Raw genomic sequence first — 11405 nt, 5'->3', positions numbered from 1 at the left:
TTTCGTTCTCGTCGACTCGTTTGTTCTCCGACCCTTATGGAACCTTCTTAATACTTGTTTAGCACTTCAATACCAATCTAAGGGACGTTATTACTTAAGACATCATTATTCCCTCATTAACTCGTTGCTCGAAATTCTTGTCCGATATACAACATGCGACTCGCTTTCCCTTAATAATTTTCGTTCCTCATCTCGGATGTCTTTGAGAATCTTAATTAGGGCCATTTACACCCTTATTGCTTCCCAAAACATCGCATATGTTATGTCCTTCGCTCACCTATTCACTGTACACGTACGGAGAATTTTTTTCAAGGTGTAACACGCTGCATCATTTTGACACGTGGCATGATCCTATTGGCTCCTTCGTTTGACGTGGCGTGCCACGACATTTGACACGTGGTACCAAACTGGGCCTTTTGAATAAGACGTCATCTTGGGCTTAACAAAATGGGCTCATCATTTGTAGCCCAAATCATTAGACTAACCCAACAAAATTGGACTATCTATGTCAATTGAACTTAAATAATTAATCCAATCATATTAGTCTACAATATTTATTTGGACTAATATGTCTCTAATTTTGATATAACCCGAATTTCCTGCTGATTTAAATTTAATAAAATTTCATCGTTCACAAGGATGAATGTCGATTGTTTAATATTGAGGAGGTCTTTAAAAGTAAAGTTGGAGCACTAAAATGATTTTCAACCTAATAATAGTAATTGTTTTGAATTGGAGTTGAGGTCATGGAAACAAAGGATAAATGGCAGGGAGGTAAGTGTAATTAATCCAATAATTATAAAATAGGCATTCTGAATTTAGGAATGTTTAGATGATTTCATTTTAAAGCATTTGTTAGTGGAAAGAGGAAGAAGCAGCTGTCACACCTTGTCTTACGGCGATGTTTAAACTCATTCGGATTCTGCACCTTTTAAGGTTCTCTACTTAAACCCTGCTCTCTCTTGTCACGTTTTTCGCTTAAACCTTAGTTGCTCTTTTGCCCTTTATTTTACATGTATAATAATAACTGCGAAAAATGCACTTGACCCTTTAGTAGAAATCATCATCTCCTAGTTCAAACCAACAAAATGGTTCTTGTCATTTCCGTTCTACTGGGAAAAATAGGACTCCAACTCAAACTTGAATCTCCCTCTACTGTTTCTTACTCTCAAATTTTAATGTACTGTATGGTATGGTACATTAATGTACAATATGGTATGGTACAGTTTGGTGTTGTATTGTATTGTACTGTATTAATGAACACAATGTTTGGATAGACTGTATCTTTGTTGTGGTTTAATAAAATTTGTATTGTTTGGTTTTACTGCATAATAACTTGTAAGATTACTAAAATACCCTTAACTCTTAATTAGAATTTAGTTTATATATATTAATAAAACTCAGGTAAATGATAAAATAGAAACTTTAAAAAATAAGTAGGTGGTGGGTGGAGGTGGTCGCTGGGTGGGTGGTGGGTGGAGGTGGTCGCTGGGTGGGTGGTTGGGGTGGTGGAGGGGTTGGTGGTTGTGGGATGAGGGTAGGGGTAGTGGGTGGTAGGGTGGGGTGGGTAGTAGGGTGGGCGTGTGGTGGGAGGTAGGGTAGGGGTGGGGACGGGGCGTGGGGGTATAATGGAGAAATGAAATACGTAACCACGCAAAAACCACCAAATCCGTGGTTACAAAAATTGAACTTCTTCATGGTTAGATAACCACGGGTTTACAACACCATACCACATAATTTTAAGAACAACGGATACAAACATGGTTTCATTGAAAACCATACATTAATGAACCACGGGAAACAACCATCCAAACAGGGGGTAAAGAGAGGATAAATAAACCAAGAGTATAATTAAGTAAGTCAACCATACCTAAAACTACTTAGGACCCCATTTCCATGTTATGTTATGAATGAACATAAATTCTCATGAAAACAGATGAATTGGCTTAAGGACCCCCCATAAGATTAATGATACACTCAAATTATACCTATAAATTGTATAACGCGGACGTTGTCAAATATAGTAACCCAACAAGGTTGGGGTCGAATCCCACAGGGAATATGGTGTGAAAAGGGTACTAAAGTCGTAGATGCTAAGTTCTAGGTCTAATGTCTTAATCCGATAATTTGTGTAAAAGTTGGTTTTTCTATGACTAGTTGCTAAATTATTGCTTTGGTGAATATTTATGGTAAAAGAAACTAAGGTTGTGTCCCCGTTAGATAGAGTGTATAATCATGGGTATTGATCTTGATATACATGTAATGGATCATTATATGAAGGCACTTAATCTCTATGTGAATCTCTACTATTTCCCAATAAATAAAGATTATATCTTTCTATGATTTTCCCAAATATAAGAAAGTGATTATGAAGAACGATTAATAATGCCAAGTAAATTCCTCTTATTCCTAAGTGAATTTATTAAACAAAGTTTAAAGCTTTGAGTTCTTGTTAATTATTCTTACCAACCCTAATTATTTTTCCAAATAAATTTAGGGTTTATGGCGTTAATCAATGTTTGCAACCATTAATTATGAATGAAGAATGAAGAATAACTAAACCCTAATAATCCATTATTTGTATATCAATCACAAACCCAATCACAAAACACTCATCATTGGGTTCACAACCCTAGTAAGGGAATTTAGTTACTCATGACAAAGAACAAGAAATAAGAAATTGAAGAATTCATAATTGCTTACTTTGGAATAAAAAAGGAATTCGTAATACTTGAATTGATGTTTGAATCTTCAAAAACTAGAGAGAATTAATATTCTAAGTCAAGAGACAACAAAAATAATGAATGATCTCTATTAAAAACCCTACAAAGGCTATTTATAGGTTTTGGAATTACAGAAGTTTCAGATTTGCACTTTAGTCCCGTCATGGCGAAATACGGTCCGTAAATCACTTTACGGACCATAAATTTGGTTTACGCCCAAGTTGGCTGCTCAGTTGTGTGCAACTTCCCCTTTTGAAATACGGACCGTAAAGTAGTTTACGGTCCGTAAACTGCATGGTCGTAATTCAACATCTAATACTTCGACTTCCTGCCAGATGCTCAACTGGTTAAATACATGATGGAATATGGACCGTAAACTGAAATACGGTCCGTAAACCTAGCTCGTAAACCACCATCTTCTCAGCTTGACTTTGTGGTTCTGTTATCCTTAGACACGACCATGGAATACGGCCCGTATTGTAGAATACAGACCGTAAACATCACTTTACGACCTGGTTCTGCACTTCAACTGTGATTGTGCCGAATCTGTTCCTTTACCTGAAAAACACTAAAAACCACGTAAAATCACATAGGCTTGCTTAAAAACAAGCAAAACTTAGAGTCAAAAAGCATCGATTGTGGCGTAAAACCACGCCACATCAACACCCCCAACTTAAAGTATTTTCTTGTCCTCAAGCAGGCCATACCACACAACGACTCAATCTAACACTTAGATATCATAAAATAACAATGTCTACATCGGTTTGGACTTGGAACTTTTGGCATGCATGTTTCCTTTCAACTGACCACCCCAACTGTAATTTGTAAAGCAATATACACACTTGAAGAACGTTATGACTAACCATGAAGCTTCTATACATGACATCACATTATCGAACATGCTTTTGTGCACACAAACGTTACTTTCAGCAGTCACTTTATTTTGTTCAATTCTCATCCTTATGCCCTCACATAGACCAAAGAATGTCCCAACACACATATATACAACAAGAATGGGACGAAGATGAAAGAGAAGAGAAAACACTCACACTCACAAAGAAATTCATATCTACACAAACAAATACCATAGGCTTGCCCTTATTTTCTATGTTTTCATCCTAGGCTCGTTCGGTTGTGATCACATTAGGACTTGTTTCGGCTTGTAATGTAGGCTTCGGGACGGGTAGGATACTTTTTGGGTATTAGTGACTCACCCTCCTTGACACTACAACATCTCTTTACCTTTATTCGCCTCTTTTCTTTCCAACCCCTTTATTTTCTTTCACGTTTTTCGACCTCGATGTGGCTTTATTCCTATCCAACTAGCAATTCTTTTTGTGTTTAAATTTTCTGATGATGATTTTTTTTTTTTGGATTTATTTAGTGTCAACTACCACATCGACTCTCTATTAGCAAATTCCACCACCCCCAACCTTTGTTCTCAACATCCACTTCACATTTGATTTACCCCCAACTTAGGCGCTTGGCCTCGTCTATCTAGTAGCATCAAGGAGGGAACGGGTGCGAAGATGGGTAAATTTCACAACGGGTGAGGTTTCATTCGGCTAACCAAGAAAAAGGTCAAAAAGGCTCAAAAAGGGACACTAGTGATATTTTCGGCTTTTGGAGAGGCTTATTTAAGCACAGTGACTTAACACAAAGAAAGCCTAAGATCATTTCACAACCAAACTAACTTTCGTATTTCAAACAAGACCAACCAGGCAAGTTCTAGATTATACATGCGTAAACAGAATTAAACTAACGACTCACACTCATATCGGCATAAGGACAATCATTTTTACACTTGTGACCTCCTAAGTAATCATTCCTCACACACAACACCCCAATAATCACAATGTCATATCAAGAATCAATCATGTCAGACAATAACCGTTCTAAGTATGCATTTTTCAAAAATTCTGAGGGGTCCAAATTTTCAACAAACTACAACACATGCCATCAGTTACAAAGTAACACCAAATATGTCAAAATTATTCTATTCAACATAAGAAACATCCTAAACATGTCAGTTTCAACAAAATAAAACCCCCCTCAGGAAAAGAACTCTGGCAAAGAAAAGCCGAGGGGGTTCCTAAACACCTATTTACACTATTCTACTATCAATTAGTCCCACCCCCAACTCAAGAATCAAGCACTGTCTCAGTGCTTCAGTTATAAGAACGAGGGAAAGGAAATGGTACCTTGGTGCTGGGAGCACCTCATGACTGGCCTGCCGCATCTGGCGGTTGACTGGAGGACTCTCCTGGTTGGCGCTGCGGCTCAACTAGTGACTGAAAGATCGCCTGCTGCAGGTCCTCCTTTTCACTCCTATTTAATATTCTAGCCAACTCCTCCGGGTCCTCGGATGAGGCAAGAACCCTTTTTCCAGTATTGCGAACAGAGGGTTCGGCTTCCTCCGTCTCCTCCTCAGAATCCAGCAAGTCCAGCACCTTGAATGTGGTAGGCAAAATGGGTTGTGGTGCTGGTGCTGGTGTGGCTATCATCCCGTGCCCCTTGAGTGTTTCAAGCTCCTTTCTCAGCTTCTCCAACTCACTCCTCAAGGAACTAGACTCCCCTCCGAGTGCGGTCTGCTCTCGAGTTAACAATCTCGATTCAAAGCTGTCGAGCCTAGCCTGATACACCTCGTGCTTTCTCTGAAACTCAGCACGGATCTCTGTGGTTGCCTCAGTAACCAGCTGCTGCATTATTTTCTTCACCGTCGGCCTAAATTGTAGCAAGATTTTGTCTACTTGCCTTTCGGTCCGCACCGCTTTAATGGCAATCTGGCTGTAGTTAGCAGGACTGAAGTACAGCAATCCCAGCTCTGGATCAGCAAGCTCAGCTGTCGCAGCAGCAGTGGCGGACCCCGAAGATGATCCTGTATGGCCGGAGGTAGTGGTGGAGGTCTTACCTCAGAACTACCAAGTGTGGCAGCGGCCTCCTGAGCATGGACAGTCCCAGAAACACCTGTCGTGGTAACCTCAGGCCCAGTAGTAGCAGCACCCAACTCGGACCCTACTGGATCAATCCCATAAGCATGACTCTCAACTCTAACTGAGTGTCGTCATCATCACTGGACTGATCTACCTCCCGGTCCTTTTTGCTTACCGGTTTGTTTTTCCTCCAATCCCCCACATGTACGGTTGTAATGGTACCGTCCCACTCTGGAAGCAGAATTATTCTTGCCCGTCAACACAATGCCGTGATAAGGCACGGAAAGACCATGTTCTGGTTTGGCTTGTGTGCCCGGACATGCAACTCCTCAGCTATCAATTCCCCAATATCCATCGGGTATCTCGACATGAAGGAGGCAATAGTGACTGCCTGATTGGTGGAAAGGGTATTATCTGCCTGTGTTGGAGTGATCCGATATCGCAGCAAAGTCCACCAAAATTTGGCCTCCGTGGACAAACAGCTTTTAGTGATCTTGACCTTCCCATCGTTAGTCCATTTCTGCTCATGTGGCTCAGATGTGATAAGTGTTGCAGTCCATTCCCTGACGGATTTGTTGTCCTTCCTGTCTCGTTTGTCTAAGAACAGGCTCAGATCAGTGAGAGCCACAAAGTCATCACCAAACAGGACCCTGTTGATGGCTTTGGCGGAGATATCAACCAGGGAGTTCCGGACCGTCACATTTTCCAGCATTGGGATTTGATGCTAGGAAATACTTGGATTTTTCATCGACCTCAAGACGGCCCCATAGGATGCATAGAACTCCCGCACAATATGTGGAGCATGTTCTCCCGGCTCATGAGTGAATGCATCTAATTTGTATCCTTTGATGGTCTCATCCAGCTGCGGGTGAGCTGAAATACCATCGTAAATCAGCCGCCGTTCTTCAAATATTTTCCTCGACGGCTGCCCACCAGTCTCAGACCCGGCCATCCCTTGGTCATACAACTCCTTTGACCCCTTTACCGAGAACCGCAGTTTTTCTTCATCCAATTGTTTGGTCCTGACGACCAGCTTACGCCCCTTAGGCGGCGTACCATCAATCGGATCACTGCCCTCACTAGGCCCTGCTGAGTCACTCTCTGGTGAAGTCTGGGTGGCAGCCCTCCTGCTTGATGCTTCCGCGTCATAATCCCCCTCTTCAGACTGGGAGGCTTCCGACGCAGACTTTGATGGAGTCATGGGTGAGGGAAGGGTTGATGTGGTTGCCATATTGTCTTGGGTGGGGGGCCCCCGGACTTTTGGTGGCGGTATAACCTCGGCGTACTCGGATCCTGATTGTTCTCCTTCCGAAGTGGAAGGTTCATCTATCAACCTTGAATCCGAGCGCGCTCTCTTTTTCTTGCCCGTGTTGTGGGCCCCCGCTCTCGTTTCTTTTCTTTTCTGACCCATTCCTGCAAAACACACCACATATCAGTTATCATGGAACAATCAACCAAAGATAAGAATATATGACTGTGCACAGAATACATGTTATGTCTGTGGTCGTAAACACAAAAGACGGACCGTAAACTGCGATCGTATATTGAGCAATCATCTTCAGAACATTCTGTCCCTTGGTGAAATCTTAAATACGGACCGTAAACTGGTTTACGGTCCGTAAAGTTAGATCGTAAACTGGGATTCCTTTAGGATGTCATTCTGTCCACTTAACATGCTTAAATACGGATCGTAAAGTGCAATATGGTCCGTAATGTGCAGTCGTAATTCGCACCACAGACAGACACATATTTTGATTTCACAATTTCATATCATATCTCGGTTTCACATTGTGTTGGGGTTTAGGCTACTCAGACTTCACCTATTTTTCTGTCAATATTCATAATTCCCGCGAGTGTCAAGCCATTGGTGGGCAGACCAAAAACTTCAAATTTTGAAGTATGGAATGCCCTCCAACCCATTTGGGTGTTATTAACAATTACCCACGAGAATTAAAAGAGATTGAACACCTCTATCCCCTCACTAGATCATTAACCAAGGTAATTATGCATTTAATCTCACAAACCCAGTCTAACAATCACTTACCATCAAGTTCAAGTTCACATAAAGAAAGAAGAAAAGAAAAATAATGGGGAACATCAATCATACCTTTCAATGATGAATCAGACCACTAGAGCACAGATTTTTAGAGCACCACTACAATCACCAAACAATTTAAACCTAGGGCAGAAGGGAATACGAATTTGTTGGTGGGCTGGGTTTTGTTTGTGGGTGGAGTTTGAGAAATTTTGGTGGTTAGGAAGATGGACGATGATGGGTGAAGGTGGGGAACGTGGTTGTATGAAAGGAGAAGGAGAATTAATTGTGGGAAGATGGAGGGAGTGAAAGAAGACGTGAAGATGGAGGGAAGGGAAATCGTGGGGTGTGATTCATCTGCACTTGATTTAAATCGCGGTGTATTTAAACCGCTGCTTTGTTTCATTTTTCTTTTTTATATATCTCTAAATACGGTCCGTAAAATAGTTTACGACCCGTATTTAGAGTGGTTATGATGGCAGAACACTGCAATGCTTCATGTTAGTTTACGATCAGGTTTACGAGCCGTATTGTGAAATATGGTCCGTCCTCCATGATCGTAAACTAGCATCTTCATTACAGTGCTCACTGTTTCGTCACATTGTTAAATACGCCCTGGTTTATGGGCCGTATTGTGAAATACGGTCCGTAAACTTCAGGCGTATTTTGCAATGTTGAGAAACAGTGTCTTACAACTGAACTTACCTGCTTTTCAGCAGACTTTTTTCTGTGATATATTCCTGCACCAAAACAACCATTACCCTATATGTACGATAAAACAGCAAGGAGAAATAAACATTACACTTGGGTTGCCTCCCAAGAAGCGCTTGATTTAACGTCGCTGCACGACGGTGGTGACTAATCACTCCTTCTCTTGGTACACCAGATCATTGTTCGTTCCAAGGTGTTTCAACCTGTAGCGATCAACAATCCTATCCTCCAAAACCATTCCGTGGTAGTGCTTCAATCTCTGCCCATTCACCTTAAATGTCCGAGTACCATCTCCGGACTTCAATTCAACCGCGCCATGGGGTGAGGCACCTACCACCTCAAACGGACCAGACCACCTGGATTTGAGCTTGCCCGGTAGCAACTTCAGCCGAGAGTTAAACAGTAATACAGAGTCGCCCTTGTAGAACTCTCGCTTCAGAATCTTCTTGTCATGGTATTGCTTCATCCTTTCTTTATAGAGGGTTGCACTCTCATACGCCTGGTACCGAAATTCATCCATCTCATTTAATTGGAACAACCGCAGCTTGGTTGCTTCCTCCCAATCCATGTTCAGCTTCTTCAGCGCCCACATAGCTTTGTGTTCAAGTTCAACCGACAAGTGACAAGCTTTCCCGAATACAAGCTTGAAGGGAGAAGTCCTAATTGGAGTCTTGAAAGCAGTCTGGTATGCCCACAGAGCATCATCGAGCTTGTGGGCCCAATCAGTTCTATTGGCATTCACTGTCTTTGCTAGAATACTTTTGATCTCCCTATTGGACACTTCAACCTGTCCACTTGTCTGAGGGTGGTAAGGCGTTGCTACCCTATGCTTTACACCATATTTCTCCATCAGTCCCGCGAACGCTTTATTGCAAAAGTGGGATCCACCATCGCTGATTATCGCCCTCGGAGTACCAAAACGAGTAAATATGTTCTTCTTAAGGAACCCCATAACACTCTTGGCCTCATTATTGAGTAAAGCCACCACTTCTACCCATTTTGACACATAATCCACAGCTACCAAGATGTATTTCATTCCACCAGAACTCACAAAAGGTCCCATAAAGTCAATACCCTAGACATCAAACACTTCCACCTCCATAACAAAATTCATAGGCATATCTTGCCTTCTGCCGATATTCCCTTGCCTTTGACATTGATCATAGGACCGCACCAAAAGATTAGCATCATGAAAAATAGTCGGCTAGTAATAGCCGCACTCAAGTACCTTGGCTGCAGTCCGGTTTCCACTATGATGACCCCCAACAGGAGAGTCATGGCATGCCTTTAGAATTGCCATCACTTCACTTTCCGGAACACAACGCCGAATGATGTTATCAGCGCATGTTCGGAACAAATAAGGCTCGTCCCAATAGTACTGCCAAGCATCCCACAAGAATTTCTTCTTTTGGTAAGTTTTGATATCATCGGGAACTATACCTGTTACCAAATAATTGGCAATATCAGCATACCATGGTGCCACCTCCATCGACACCACCAACACCCTTTCATCTGGAAAAACATCATCGATATCAAGCTAATCAGAAGGTCTCCCAGCTTCTTCAAGCCGAGAGAGATGGTCAGCCACCTGGTTTTCAGTGCCCTTTCGGTCTTTCACCTCGAAGTCAAACTCTTGCAGCAAGAGCACCCATCTAATCAGTCGCGGCTTTTATTCCTTCTTTTCCATGAGGTATCTCAAGGCTGCATGATCAGTATACACCACAACTTTGGACCCCAACAAGTAGGCCCATAAATTTCTCGAAGGCAAACACAATGGCAAGTAGCTCTTGCTCCGTCACTGTGTAATTCATCTGTGCAGCATTCAGCGTTCTGCTAGCATAATAGATCGGGTGCATAATTTTATTGTGCCTCTGCCCAAGCACAACACCTATTGCGAAACCACTAGCATCACACATCAGTTCAAATGGTAGGGACCAGTCAGGAGCAACAATAATAGGAGCAGTAGTGAGACGCTCTTTTAATTCCTCAAACGCCTTCTGGCACTTTTCATCAAACACAAATTTAGCCTCTTTTTCAAGAAGCTTTCACAAGGGATTGGCAACTTTAGAGAAATCTTTGATGAAGCGCCTGTAGAACCCAGCATGTCCCAAGAAACTCCGGACACCTTTGACTGAGATAGGTGGAGGAAGCTTTGAAATCACATCAATTTTTGCTTGATCGACCTCGATTCCCTTTTCAGAGATTTTGTGACCGAGGACGATTCCTTCCTTCACCATAAAATGGCATTTTTCCCAATTCAACACCAGATTGGTCTCCTCACACCTTTTCAGCACTTGACCCAGATGGCCAAGACAATCTTCAAATGAGTCACCCACCACGGAAAAATCATCCATGAACACCTCCAAGAAATCCTCCACCATGTCGGAGAAAATTGATATCATGCACCTCTGAAAGGTGGCTGGTGCATTACATAACCCAAAAGGCATCCGGCTAAATGCAAATGTCCCATAAGGACAGGTGAAAGTGGTCTTCTCCTAATCTTCCAGAGCAATGTTGATCTGGTTGTAGCCCGAATACCCATCGAGGAAACAATAGTAAGAACGCCCTGCTAACCTGTCAAGCATCTGATCAATGAAGGGCATAGAAAAGTGGTCCTTGAAAGTGGCTGTATTGAGCTTGCGGTAATCTATGCAAACTCTCCATCCGGTGACAGTTCTGGTCGGGATCAACTCATTTTTGGCATTTGGCACAACCGTGATACCGCCCTTCTTAGGAACACATTGGACCGGGCTCACCCATTTACTATCAGCAATCGGGAAAACCACATCTGCATCTAGCCATTTGATGATCTCTTTCTTGACGACCTCTTGCATATTCTCGTTTAGTCGCCTCTGATGCTCTACATTGGGTTTGCTGCCCTCCTCCAACTGAATTTTGTGCTCACAGATTCCAGATGGGATACCTCGAATATCTGTTATGGTCCAACCAATAGCACGCCTATACTCCCTCAACACCTTCAAAAGCTGCATACTCTGCTCCTCA

Source organism: Lycium barbarum, chromosome 8 (genome assembly GCF_019175385.1).
Source record: "Lycium barbarum isolate Lr01 chromosome 8, ASM1917538v2, whole genome shotgun sequence".
NCBI classification, from domain to species: Eukaryota; Viridiplantae; Streptophyta; class Magnoliopsida; order Solanales; family Solanaceae; genus Lycium; species Lycium barbarum.
Note: the sequence above shows the minus strand (reverse complement) of the source record.